The sequence below is a fragment of the Cherax quadricarinatus genome, chromosome 4, assembly GCF_038502225.1.
Source record: "Cherax quadricarinatus isolate ZL_2023a chromosome 4, ASM3850222v1, whole genome shotgun sequence".
Lineage (NCBI taxonomy): Eukaryota > Metazoa > Arthropoda > Malacostraca > Decapoda > Parastacidae > Cherax > Cherax quadricarinatus.
The window spans coordinates 68,223,284-68,234,702 of record NC_091295.1 but is presented as its reverse complement, the minus strand read 5'-3'; the positions used below and the strand labels follow the sequence as shown (position 1 = coordinate 68,234,702).

The following is an 11,419-nucleotide window of genomic DNA, read 5'->3' as shown; positions in this document are numbered from 1 at the left end:
GTGAACCTTGCTTCACTGTTAGAACCAGTGAAGCAACAGTGTAAACCTTGCTTCACTGTTAGAACCAGTGAAGCAACAGTGTGAACCTTGCTTCACTGTTAGAACCAGTGAAGCAACAGTGTGAACCTTGCTTCACTGTTAGAAAAAGTGAAGCAACGGTGTGAACCTTGCTTCACTGTTAGAACCAGTGAAGCAACAATGTGAACCTTGCTTCACTGTTAGAACCAGTGAAGCAACAGTGTAAACCTTGCTTCACTGTTAGAACCAGTGAAGCAACAGTGTGAACCTTGCTTCACTGTTAGAACCAGTGAAGCAACAGTGTAAACCTTTCTTCACTGTTAGAACCAGTGAAGCAACAGTGTGAACCTTGCTTCACTGTTAGAACCAGTGAAGCAACAGTGTAAACCTTGCATCACTGTTAGAACCAGTGAAGCAACAGTTTAAACCTTGCTTCACTGTTAGAACCAGTGAAGCAACAGTGTGAACCTTGCTTTACTGTTAGAACCAGTGAAGCAACAGTGTAAACCTTGCTTCACTGTTAGACCCAGTGAAGCAACAGTGTAAACCTTGCTTCACTGTTAGAACCAGTGAAGCAACAATGTGAACCTTGCTTCACTGTTAGAACCAGTGAAGCAACAATGTGAACCTTGCTTCACTGTTAGAACCAGTGAAGCAACAGTGTGAACCTTGCTTCACTGTTAGAACCAGTAAAGTAACAGTGTAAACCTTGCTTCACTGTTAGAACCAGTGAAGCAACAGTGTAAACCTTGCTTCACTGTTAGAACTAGTAAAGTAACAGTGTAAACCTTGCTTCACTGTTAGAACCAGTGAAGTAACAGTGTAAACCTTGCTTCACTGTTAGAACCAGTAAAGTAACAGTGTGAACCTTGCTTCACTGTTAGAACCAGTGAAGCAACAGTGTGAACCTTGCTTCACTGTTAGAACCAATGAAGCAACAGTGTGAACCTTGCTTCACTGTTAGAACCAGTAAAGCAACAGTGTGAACCTTGCTTCACTGTTAGAACCAGTAAAGCAACAGTGTGAACCTTGCTTCACTGTTAGAACCAGTGAAGCAACAGTGTGAACCTTGCTTCACTGTTAGAACCAGTGAAGCAACAGTGTAAACCTTGCTTCACTGTTAGAACCAGTGAAGCAACAGTGTAAACCTTGCATCACTGTTAGAACCAGTGAAGCAACAGTGTGAACCTTGCTTCACTGTTAGAACCAGTGAAGCAACAGTGTGAACCTTGCTTCACTGTTAGAACCAGTGAAGCAACAGTGTAAACCTTGCATCACTGTTAGAACCAGTGAAGCAACAGTGTGAACCTTGCTTCACTGTTAGAACCAGTGAAGCAACAGTGTGAACCTTGTTTCACTGTTAGAACCAGTAAAGTAACAGTGTGAACCTTGCTTCACTGTTAGAACCAGTGAAGCAACAGTGTGAACCTTGCTTCACTGTTAGAACCAGTAAATAACAGTGTGAACCTTGCTTCACTGTTAGAACCAGTGAAGCAACAGTGTGAACCTTGCTTCACTGTTAGAACCAGTGAAGCAATAGTGTGAACCTTGCTTCACTGTTAGAACCAGTGAAGCAACAGTGTGAACCTTGCTTCACTGTTAGAACCAGTGAAGCAACAGTGTGAACCTTGCTTCACTGTTAGAACCAGTGAAGCAACAGTGTAAACCTTGCATCACTGTTAGAACCAGTGAAGCAACAGTGTGAACCTTGCTTCACTGTTAGAACCAGTGAAGCAACAGTGTGAACCTTGCTTCACTGTTAGAACCAGTAAAGTAACAGTGTGAACCTTGCTTCACTGTTAGAACCAGTGAAGCAACAGTGTGAACCTTGCTTCACTGTTAGAACCAGTAAAGTAACAGTGTGAACCTTGCTTCACTGTTAGAACCAGTGAAGCAACAGTGTGAACCTTGCTTCACTGTTAGAACCAGTGAAGCAACAGTGTGAACCTTGCTTCACTGTTAGAACCAGTGAAGCAACAGTGTGAACCTTGCTTCACTGTTAGAACCAGTGAAGCAACAGTGTGAACCTTGCTTCACTGTTAGAACCAGTGAAGCAACAGTGTGAACCTTGCTTCACTGTTAGAACCAGTGAAGCAACAGTGTGAACCTTGCTTCACTGTTAGAACCAGTGAAGCAACAGTGTGAACCTTGCTTCACTGTTAGAACCAGTGAAGCAACAGTGTAAACCTTGCTTCACTGTTAGAACCAGTGAAGCAACAGTGTGAACCTTGCTTCACTGTTAGAACCAGTGAAGCAACAGTGTGAACCTTGCTTCACTGTTAGAACCAGTGAAGCAACAGTGTGAACCTTGCTTCACTGTTAGAACCAGTGAAGCAACAGTGTGAACCTTGCTTCACTGTTAGAACCAGTGAAGCAACAGTGTGAACCTTGCTTCACTGTTAGAACCAGTGAAGCAACAGTGTGAACCTTGCTTCACTGTTAGAACCAGTGAAGCAACAGTGTAAACCTTGCTTCACTGTTAGAACCAGTGAAGCAACAGTGTGAACCTTGCTTCACTGTTAGAACCAGTGAAGCTACAGTGTAAACCTTGCTTCACTGTTAGAACCAGTGAAGCAACAGTGTAAACCTTGCTTCACTGTTAGAACCAGTAAAGCAACAGTGTGAACCTTGTTTCACTGTTAGAACCAGTAAAGCAACAGTGTGAACCTTGCTTCACTGTTAGAACCAGTGAAGCAACAGTGTGAACCTTGCTTCACTGTTAGAACCAGTGAAGCAACAGTGTGAACCTTGCTTCACTGTTAGAACCAGTGAAGCAACAGTGTGAACCTTGCTTCACTGTTAGAACCAGTGAAGCAACAGTGTGAACCTTGCTTCACTGTTAGAACCAGTGAAGCAACAGTGTGAACCTTGCTTCACTGTTAGAACCAGTGAAGCAACAGTGTGAACCTTGCTTCACTGTTAGAACCAGTGAAGCAACAGTGTGAACCTTGCTTCACTGTTAGAACCAGTGAAGCAACAGTGTAAACCTTGCTTCACTGTTAGAACCAGTGAAGCAACAGTGTGAACCTTGCTTCACTGTTAGAACCAGTGAAGCAACAGTGTAAACCTTGCTTCACTGTTAGAACCAGTGAAGCAACAGTGTAAACCTTGCTTCACTGTTAGAACCAGTAAAGCAACAGTGTGAACCTTGCTTCACTGTTAGAACCAGTAAAGCAACAGTGTGAACCTTGCTTCACTGTTAGAACCAGTGAAGCAACAGCGTGAACCTTGCTTCACTGTTAGAACCAGTGAAGCAACAGTGTGAACCTTGCTTCACTGTTAGAACCAGTGAAGCAACAGTGTGAACCTTGCTTCACTGTTAGAACCAGTGAAGCAACAGTGTGAACCTTGCTTCACTGTTAGAACCAGTGAAGCAACAGTGTGAACCTTGCTTCACTGTTAGAACCAGTGAAGCAACAGTGTGAACCTTGCTTCACTGTTAGAACCAGTGAAGCAACAGTGTAAACCTTGCTTCACTGTTAGAACCAGTGAAGCAACAGTGTGAACCTTGCTTCACTGTTAGAACCGGTGAAGCAACAGTGTAAACCTTGCTTCACTGTTAGAACCAGTGAAGCAACAGTGTAAACCTTGCTTCACTGTTAGAACCAGTAAAGCAACAGTGTGAACCTTGCTTCACTGTTAGAACCAGTGAAGCAACAGTGTGAACCTTGCTTCACTGTTAGAACCAGTGAAGCAACAGTGTGAACCTTGCTTCACTGTTAGAACCAGTAAAGCAACAGTGTGAACCTTGCTTCACTGTTAGAACCAGTAAAGCAACAGTGTGAACCTTGCTTCACTGTTAGAACCAGTGAAGCAACAGTGTGAACCTTGCTTCACTGTTAGAACCAGTGAAGCAACAGTGTGAACCTTGCTTCACTGTTAGAACCAGTAAAGAAACAGTGTGAACCTTGCTTCACTGTTAGAACCAGTAAAGCAACAGTGTGAACCTTGCTTCACTGTTAGAACCAGTGAAGCAACAGTGTGAACCTTGCTTCACTGTTAGAACCAGTGAAGCAACAGTGTGAACCTTGCTTCACTGTTAGAACCAGTAAAGCAACAGTGTGAACCTTGCTTCACTGTTAGAACCAGTAAAGCAACAGTGTGAACCTTGCTTCACTGTTAGAACCAGTGAAGCAACAGTGTAAACCTTGCTTCACTGTTAGAACCAGTGAAGCAACAGTGTGAACCTTGCTTCACTGTTAGAACCAGTGAAGCAACAGTGTGAACCTTGCTTCACTGTTAGAACCAGTGACTCACACATAATATCTAAGCTCTGTTAATTAAAAATGTATTTCAGAACTTACAATATTTTTCAGTCATCGCAGAGAAACATAAAACAGTTTGTGTTAATGTTTCTGTGAAACTGCTTTGATATTGCTTTGAAACTGCTTTGACACTGCTTTGAAACTGCTTTGATACTGCTTTGAAACTGCTTTAATACTGCTTTAATACTGCTTTGAAACTGCTTTAATACTGCTTTAAAACTGATTTGAAACTGCTTTGAAACTGCTTTAATACTGCTTTAAAACTGATTTGAAACTGCTTTGAAACTGCTTTAATACTGCTTTGAAACTGCTTTAATACTGCTTTGAAACTGCTTTAGTACTGCTTTGAAACTGCTTTAATACTGCTTTGAAACTGCTTTAATACTGCTTTGAAACTGCTTTAATACTGCTTTGAAACTGCTTTAATACTGCTTTGAAACTGCTTTAATACTGCTTTAAAACTGATTTGAAACTGCTTTGAAACAGCTTTAAAACTGCTGGGAAACTGCTTTATAACTGCTTTGAAACTACTTTAAAACTACTTTGAAACTGCTTTAAAACTACTTTGAAACTGCTTTAAAACTACTTTGAAACTGCTTTAAAACTACTTTGAAACTACTTTAAAACTACTTTGAAACTGCTTTAAAACTACTTTGAAACTGCTTTAAAACTACTTTGAAACTGCTTTAAAACTACTTTGAAACTGCTTTAAAACTACTTTGAAACTGCTTTAAAACTACTTTGAAACTGCTTTAAAACTACTTTGAAACTACTTTAAAACTACTTTGAAACTGCTTTAAAACTACTTTGAAACTGCTTTAAAACTACTTTGAAACTGCTTTAAAACTACTTTGAAACTACTTTAAAACTACTTTGAAACTGCTTTAAAACTACTTTGAAACTGCTTTAAAACTACTTTGAAACTGCTTTAAAACTGTTTTAAATACAACTTTAAAACTGCCTTCAAACTGCTGTAAAACTGTTTTGAAAGCCATTCATGGTTATGAAGGGGGTCGCGGCACCCCGTCTGAGAGACGAACTGTTGATTACGGTTAGTAAACCAACTTGACTCATCATTGTGTGTGTGTGTGTGTGTGTGTGTGTTACCTGGAGGTTATTCCGGGGATCAACGCCCCCGCGGCCCGGTCCATGACCAGGCCTCCCGATGGATCAGGGCCTGATCAACTAGGCTGTTACTGCTGGCCGCACGCAGTCCAACGTACGAGCCACAGCCCGGCTGATCCGGCACTGACTTTAGGTATCTGTCCAGCTCTCTCTTGAAGGCAGCCAGGGTTTATTGGTAATTCCCCTAATGCTTGATGGGAGGCTGTTGAACAGTCTTGGGCCACGGACACTTATGGTGTTTTCCCTTAGTGTACCAATGGCGCCCCTACTTTTTATTGGGGGCATTTTGCATCGCCTGCCCAGTCTTTTACTTTCGTAGGGAGTGATTTCTGTGCGCAGATTTGGGACCATTCCTTCCAAGATTTTCCAAGTGTAGATTATGATATATATCTCCCTCCTGCGTTCCAACGAGTACAAGTCAAGTGCTTCCAAGCGTTCCCAGTAGTTAAGGTGCTTGACAGAACTTATACGTGCAGTAAAGGATCTCTGTACACTCTCTAGATCTGCGATTTCACTTGCTTTGAATGGAGATGTTAATGTACAGCAGTATTCCAGCCTAGAGAGAACAAGTGATTTGAAAAGGATCATCATTGGCTTGGCATCTCTCGGTTTGAACGTTCTCATTATCCATCCTATCATTTTCTTTGCACGTGCGATCGTGGCACTGTTGTGATCCTTGAAAGTGAGATCCTCAGACATTACTACTCCCAGGTCCCTTACATTATTTTTCCGCTCTATTGTATGGCCAGAGTCTGTAGTAAACTCTGTTCTAGTTATTATCTCCTCCAGTTTTCCATAACGGAGTAGTTGGAATTTGTCCTCATTGAACATCATATTGTTTACTGTTGCCCACTGGAAAACTTTGTTTATATCTTCTTGGAGGTTAACCGCGTCCTCAGCAGATGACAGCCTCATGCAGATCCTAGTATCATCCGCAAAGAATGATACGGTGCTGTGATATATTTCTGTCTATGTCTGATATGAGGATAAGGAATAAGATGGGGGCGAGTACTGTGCCTTTTGGAACAGAGCTCTTCACTATGGCAGCCTCCGATTTAACTCTGTTGACCAGTTATTCCTTTAGCACGTATTTTATGGGCTATTACACCATGATCGCATTTGTCAAATGCTTTTGCAAAGTCTGTGTATATTACATCTGCATTCTGATTTTCTTCCAGTGCATCCAAGGCCATGTCATAGTGATCCAGTAGTTGTGAGAGACAGGAGCGACCTGCCCTGAACCCATGTTGCCCTGGATTGTGCAGATTTTGGGAATCCAGGTGATTTGCAATCCTGCTTCTTAGCACTCTTTCAAAGATTTTTATGATGTGGGACGTCAGAGCTATTGGTCTATAGTTCTTAGCTAATGCTTTGCTGCCACCTTTATGGAGTGGGGCTATATCCGTTGTTTTAAGTGACTGTGGAATTTCACCCATGTCCAGGCTCCTCCTCCATAATGTACTTAGGGCACGCGAGAAGGGTTTCTTGCAGGTCTTAATGAAAACAGAGTTCCACGAGTCTGGGCCCGGGGCTGAGTGCATGGGCATGTTGTCAATGGCTTTTTCGAAATCTATCGGAGTTAGGGTAATGTCGGAAATCTGGCATACATTTATGGAGTTTTGAGGCTCATTCATGAAGAAATCATTTGGGTCGTCGATCCTCAGACCGATTAGTGGTTCACTAAACACAGAGTCGAACTGGGATTTCAATATTTCACTCATTTCCTTGTTGTCATCTGTGTAAGTCCCATCCTGTGTGTGTACCTTTGATCAAGTTAGATCTAACTTCTTTTGTTAAAAATGTTAGAAGCATTTGTTAATTACTAAGGTGAGGTTGTCTTGACAGGTGAAGGTTCCAACACCACGTCAGGCAGAGAAGAAACCAATGTCCGGTGTCAACATGGGATCTGAACACCCCTAAGAGACGCTCTACTCCTCTTCTTACATACAACAAAGGTAACACCTCTCATTATTATTATTATTATTATTATTATTATTATTATTATTATTATTATTATTATATGTCGTGCCGAATAGGTGAAATTGGTCAGTTAGCAAGAACTCATTTAAAATTAGTCCTTTCTAAAATTTTCTCATGTACGTTTAAAGATACATTATTTTTCATTTATGTTAATGTAAAAATTAATAATTTTGTACCAAAAGAACCTTAAAAAACTTACCTAACCTTATAACAAGCGCAATATAATTTAGCCTAATCCAGCAAAATTTATTATAAATAAGTTTACAATAATTTAATAATAAACAAATACAATGAAATATATTTTTTTCGTTAGGTTCAGAATAATTTTTGCGAAATTATTGCATACACAAATTTTTGCTTGCCTTATTCGGCAAGAAGAGCATTGCTATTTAGGCCAAAATAGCGAGAAAATAGGGAAGTGCAAGCGCTTTCATAATAGCTCTTGGAATTTCGCTCTTTTTTCACAGTGGTTGTTCTGCATATTGTGATATCACCTGTTTACTGTGATCTTATCGCATATATACAAGAACTGGACTGGGGGACCCTTATCCTCAGAGAAAAGAATAAACTTCAGGGAACACCGAGGATCTCTCCAGAGCTGTTTGAATGTTTTCTTCTAAGGATGAGGGTCCCCAGGACAGTTCCACAGGTGCTACCTCCCTACATTATATATATATATATATATATATATATATATATATATATATATATATATATATATATATATATATGCAAAACAACCACTCTGAAAGAATAGGGAAATTCCAAGCGCTTTCGTGACTACTCACATTATCAAGGAACTATTGATAGTTCCTTGACAATGTGAGTAGTCACGAAAGATCTTGGAATTTCTCTATTCTTTCAGAGTGGTTGTTTTGCATATTCTGAAATCATCTGTTTACTGTGATCTTATTATATATATATATATATATATATATATATATATATATATATATATATATATATATATATATATATATATATATATATATATGTCGTGCCGAATAGGTAGAACTTGCCATCTTGGCTTAAATAGCAACGCTCATCTTGCCATATAGGACAAGTGAAAATTTGTGTATGCAATAATTTCCCAAAAATCATTCTGAACCTAAGGGAAAAAATATATTTCACTGTGTTTGTTTAGTATTAAATTATTGTAAACAAATCTAATATATATTTAGTTGGGTTAGACTAAAATAAATTGCGCTTGTTATAATAAGGCTAGGTAAGTTTTCTAAGTTTCTTTTGGTGCAAAATTATAAATTTTTACATCAACGTCAATGAAAAAAATATATCTTTAAACGAATAAGAGAAAATTTTAGAAAGGACTTAATTTTAAATGAGTTCTTGCTAATTGACCAGTTTTACATATTCGGCACGATATATATATATATATATATATATATATATATATATATATATATATATATATATATACATACATATGCAAGGAATTCGCAAGAGCAGGCGAAATATACACAAACATTGATCTCTGGCCGAAGGAGACTCGAACCTACGAACCTTGGAACAAGGTACGCAGTGCTTTACCAATCTCACCACACTGGACCTTGGCACCCAGCTTGCGCTAGACGTTAATCCTAGGCAGCCAGCTTTTAGAGAGAAGGCATACAGCTTTTCATCTCATCCCGTGCATGCATCAGCCTTACTAGAGATTTTAACAATGCAAGGAATTCGCAAGAGCAGGCGAAATATACACAAACACTGATCTCTTGCTGAAGGAGACTCGAACCTACGAACCTTGGAACAAGGTACGCAATGCTTTACCATTCTCACTGCACTGGACCAATACCTCGGCCAGAGATCAGTGTTTGTGTATATTTCGCCTGCTCTTGCGAATCCCTTGCATTGTTAAAATCTCTAGTAAGGCTGATGCATGCACGTGATGAGATGAAAAGCTGTAATCCTTCTCCCTGAAAGCTGGCTGCCTTGGATTAACGTCTAGCGCAAGCTGGGCGCCAAGGCATTGGTCCAGTGTGGTGAGAATGGTAAAGCACTGCGTACCTTGTTCCAAGGTTCGTAGGTTCGAGTTTCCTTCGGCCAGAGATCAGAGTTTATATATATATATATATATATATATATATATATATATATATATATATATATATATATATATATATATATATATATATGAGGTGCCGAGTAGATAAAACTTGCGGTTTTGACTTAAATAGCAACGCTCTTCCTGCCAAATAAGGCAAGCGAAAATTTGTGTATGCAATAATTTCGCAAAACTCATTCTGAACCTAAGGAAAAAATATATTTCATTGTGTTTGTTTATTATTAAATTGTTGTAAACTTATCTAAAATATATTTGGATTAGGCTAAACTAAATTGCGCTTGTTATAATAAAGTTAGATAAGTTTTCTAAGGTTCTTTTGGTACAAAATCATTAATTTTTACATTAACATATAAGATAAAAATATATCTCTAAACGTATAAGAGAAAATTTTAGAAAGGACTTAATTTCAAATGAGTTCTTGCTAATTGACCAATTTTACCTATTCCGCACCACATACATATATAATAGAAAGAGAGGGAGAGAGAGAGAGAGCAAGCTTCTATACCACAAGACGGGCAGCAAGCAGCAACTTCACTCTGGCTGCACCCTTCTCCAGAATTTCACTTCATCTGAGATCATTTATCCCCAGGATGACTAGAGTCTGGAACACATTCGTACAACATTATGATGTCAACGAGATAAAGTCAGTTGATAAAATGCTGGCCCACAGACGCTCCCTCTACAGAAGATGACGAAGAGTCACTGAGCTCCTCAGGAGTGCTAGAATATCTGATACACGAAAGGAGGCGCTGACTAGGGAAGTGGAAACTATCGAACTTAAGTTAAATGACTCTTACAGGAACCAGGAGAGACAGGAGGAGCTTAAAGCTATTAGTGAAATTGAAAGAAATTCAAAATATTTCTTTTCATATGCCAAAAACAAGGCAAATACCACATCTAGTATCGGGCCCTTACTCAGACAGGATGGGAATTACACAGATGACAACAAGGAAATGAGTGAAATATTGAAATCCCAGTACGACTCTGTGTTTAGTGAACCACTAATCGGTCTGAGGATTGACGACCAAAATGATTTCTTCATGAATGAGCCTCAAAACTCCATAAATGTATGCCAGATTTCCGACATTACCCTAACTCCGATAGATTTCGAAAAAGCCATTGACAACATGCCCATGCACTCAGCCCCGGGCCCAGACTCGTGGAACTCTGTTTTCATTAAGAACTGCAAGAAACCCCTCTCGCGTGCCCTAAGTACACTATGGAGGAGGAGCTTGGACATGGGTGAAATTCCACAGTCACTTAAAAAAAGGATATAGCCCCACTCCATAAAGGTGGCAGCAAAGCATTAGCTAAGAACTATAGACCAATAGCTCTGACGTCCCACATCATAAAAATCTTTGAAAGAGTGCTAAGAAGCAGGATTGCAAATCACCTGGATTCCCAAAATCTGCACAATCCAGGGCAACATGGGTTCAGGGCAGGTCGCTCCTGCCTCTCACAACTACTGGATCACTATGATATGGCCTTGGATGCACTGGAAGAAAATCAGAATGCAGATGTAATATACACAGACTTTGCAAAAGCATTTCACAAATGCGATCATGGCGTAATAGCCCATAAAATATGTGCTAAAGGAATAACTGGGAAAGTGGGGAGATGGATCTTCAACTTCCTAACAAATCGAACAAAAAGAGTAGTGGTCAACAGAGTTAAATCGGAGGCTGCCATAGTGAAGAGCTCTGTTCCACAAGGCACAGTACTCGCCCCCATCTTATTCCTTATCCTCATATCAGACATAGACAGAGATATACATCACAGCACCGTATCATTCTTTGCGGATGATACTAGGATCTGCATGAGGCTGTCATCTGCTGAGGACGCGGTTAACCTCCAAGAAGATATAAACAAAGTTTTCCAGTGGGCAACGGTAAACAATATGATGTTCAATGAGGACAAATTCCAACTACTCCGTTATGGAAAACTGGAGGAG

General features: G+C 39.8%; 1 protein-coding gene across 2 annotated transcripts in view; it reads left to right on the top strand.

Moving 5' to 3' along the window:
* LOC128684452 (synaptotagmin-5) overlaps positions 1-11,419 on the top strand; it is a 231,414-nt gene that overhangs the window by 133,652 nt on the left and 86,343 nt on the right. For both annotated transcript variants that reach the window (XM_053770617.2, XM_053770616.2), the window contains exon 2: positions 7,254-7,363. The gene's annotated coding sequence lies outside the window, so the exon portion shown is untranslated. The remainder of the gene's footprint in view (positions 1-7,253; positions 7,364-11,419) is intronic.